Source organism: Chrysochloris asiatica, unplaced genomic scaffold, assembly GCF_000296735.1.
Source record: "Chrysochloris asiatica unplaced genomic scaffold, ChrAsi1.0 scaffold00167, whole genome shotgun sequence".
Lineage (NCBI taxonomy): Eukaryota > Metazoa > Chordata > Mammalia > Afrosoricida > Chrysochloridae > Chrysochloris > Chrysochloris asiatica.
Genome location: NW_006408685.1, coordinates 711,511 through 714,659, shown reverse-complemented (window position 1 = coordinate 714,659; position 3,149 = coordinate 711,511). Strand labels below are relative to the sequence as shown.

The window sequence follows — 3,149 nt, the reverse complement described above, 5'->3', positions numbered from 1 at the left end:
AATTATTGATAGGTATGAAGTAATTGCTGCCATTATGTTACTTTTTTGGAAGTGCTGTTTGTTCTCTTGTTCCACAAGCCTTCTTGTGTTGAGCTTGTGGTTTTTGAGGCTATTTTTTGTCAGTGTCTTTTTAGTTTTCATGTTTGCTTGTTCTGCTTGGAAGTTCATTTTAATGTTAACTTGTGAAGTATTAACTTTCTTTGGGGTTACCTTATAGTCTACTAACTTTTCTCTCCAGTTAAGAGAATTCATTGTATCCTGTAATTCACATGACATCCTCACCACTTTCCTGGGAGCGATGGAGGGTAGAGGACAGCTTCGATTTACCGCTTGACACAGTTCCGGTAAATAGTGGAGTGGTCTTGCAAAACAGATAGCTCTCAGAAGTTGCTTTCTACCTTCTCTTTAGAGTAATCTTAATTTTACTTATAAAAATATATAATTTGGCAATATTCACAGCCTTTCACTATGAGTTCTGCAAACCTTAGGAAAAGCTAGCTTAGCAGCAATTGCTTTCAGCTTTGGTGGATTGAATACAAAGAGAAATTTTGTAAATTACTCCTTTTCATTAGAAAACCTAAGTAACTGCATTTGTGAGGCCACAAAAGCAAATAGCATATTAGAGTCAAGCTGACCTACCCCCATAGGCCTCACCACATTCAGTCATTAGCCAGAATTCTCAAACCCCTACATATAGACACCTGCATAAACAAGTAGAAAATAATGAACTTAAGTGAAGGATAGTTTTGACTTAATAATCTACAATACTTGCAGCAAGTAGCCAGGTAGAGCTTTATGCCACATAGCTTCCAAGTGATTTAATGAATACCTTTATTATGAAAATAATAGCAAATTATATAGGATAGAAAGTTTATAATCTTTTAGTAGAAACAAGAAGAAACAGTTTTATCTCATACTGGGAAAGAACATGAAGGTCAGTCTGAACATCACAGAAGTATTTTTGTCAAGGTTGTCTAATGACCAGGTGCAAGAATGTTGTAACTAACTGTGTAATAATTCAAGAAAAGATAAAATTGTCAATGCATTTACTGTGTAATTTTAAGTATAAAAAATAAAGACTTGCTGAGCGGGGCTGGCAGAAAAAAAAGGTAGAAGATGAAAGAAGAAAGTGGAAGAAGGCAGTAGAGGCAGAAGGCAGAGGAGGCAGGCAGAAAGCAGAAGAGGCAGAAAAAGGTAGAAGCAGAAGGGAGAAGGGGGCAGAAGCAGAGGAGGCAGAAAGAAAGCAGAAGAGGCAGAAGGAAGTAGAAGCAGCAGAGGAAAGCAGAGAGCAGGAGTAGAGGCAGAATGAGGCAAGAGGCAGAGAGAGAACAGAAAGCAGAAGCAGGGGCAGACAGCAAAGAGCAGAAAGCAGAAGCAGAAGTAGAAGCTGGAGAGAATAGCCGGACAGCACAGCAAGTTGAAAAGCCTTTTGACTGTATTCATTCATTTCTTCATCACCACTGATTCCGTGTATCCTCTTGTGTCCCACGACCCCCTGCGGAGAGCAGGAACTCCCCGCACCACTTGGGTCTCTGTTGCTACGTTTGTCCCGTATTTGACAATGATATAATCTTGATTTTCTTTTGAATTCCCAGCAACTTTGAGTTTTTTGTTGTAGTCTTGTTCTGTTCTTGACTCTGCTATCTTTTGACTGAGTTCCAGGTGTTGTTGCCACACCTGTCAATCTCTGTTTGTTGTCCGTTCTTGTTGGTTTTCAGTCCACAGAATTCCCTTTAGGAAGTTTTGAAGTGCTGGGTTGGTTTTGATAAAATCTCTCAGATTCTAATTATCTTGAAATGTCTTGATCACACCATCATATTTGATTCAGAGTTTTTTGTTGTTGTTTTTTTCCACTGGAGACAGGAGGTTTTATTGACGCTGTTAGGGGTGGAAAAGGCCCCAGGAGCTGAGTTAGTCAGCAGTTGCAAAAGGCCAAGGCACATGAGGGCAGGTTAGGGCACATCTCAAGATTCTGTGGCTCTTTCCTTAGGGATGTGAGAGAACATCTAGGGGAGGGGGCAATTCCAAGAGCAAAGGCAGATGTTAGGTAGGGATGGCTGAGACCCTAACCTGAGGCACCGCAATAGGCAGCAATACCTGTGTGGAAAAGCTGGATGAAATGTTCAGTAGGGAAGATGGGGAGAGGGCATGAGGCTGGCCTCTTGGAAAGTGACCCAACCTTGGCCTGGTGAGCTCATGAGAATACCTGATGTACCCAAGTGTGGTGGGGCAGAGCCCAAAGTCCCTTTCCCTGCAGGCTTTCTTAAAGAGGAAAGACATTCAGAGGACATGGGCTTCAGGGAGCACACTGGCAAGGAGTGCCAGAATTCGTCCTTAAGGAACAGCTGGGGCAGACAAGGTGCCAAGGCACAACTGGTAGGGGGACAGGGCAGCCTCCAAGCTGAGCACCAGGGTTACAAGAGGATGCAGGACTGCCCACTCTTGATTGGTGTGGGGTTGAGCACAGCCAGGACAGCCTCAGCAAACACCTCCTTGACGCCGTCCTGCTGCAGGGCAGAACACTTGAGGTAGCGCACAGCGTGGATCTGCTTGGCCAGTGCCTGGCCCTGCTGTGGGGTGATGGGTGCCTGGCCCTGCTCCTTGAGGCATCATAAGGTGTCAGGTTGGGCCCTCAGGTCCTTCTTGGTGCCCACCAAGAGGATGGGCATGTCAGGGCAGTGGCGGCACACCTCTGGATGCCACTTGTGTCGCACATACTCGTAGGAGGGCAGGCTGGCAATGGAGAAACAGATGAAAAAGATGTTGGTCTGAGGGTAGGAGAGTGTGCGGAGGCAGTCATACTCCTCCTCGCCCGCTGTGTTCCACCGGTTCAGGTTCACTGTGCGCCCATCAACTGCACTCTGGGCACTGTAATTATCGAACGCCGTGGGATGTACTCCTTGGGAAATGCATTAGTTGTATAGCATATGAGCAGGCACGTCTTGCTCATGGCTCCATCACCCACCACCACACACTTGTTGCTCTGCATCCTGGGTGCAGTTGCTTATCCTGGGTCTCTTTCCTTTCCATATAAAGTTTGTTATTACTTTTTCCATCTCTTTGAAGAATGTCGTTGGGATCTGGATTGGTATTGCATTATATGTGTATATTGCTTTGGGCAGTATTGACATTTTCACAATGTTGAGTCT

The 3,149-nt window shown here is 44.7% G+C and overlaps 1 pseudogene; it reads right to left on the bottom strand.

Moving 5' to 3' along the window:
- Window positions 1–2,414: 2,414 nt before the first annotated feature.
- On the bottom strand, window positions 2,415–2,989 carry LOC102817700 (annotated as a pseudogene).
- Window positions 2,990–3,149: the final 160 nt, after the last annotated feature.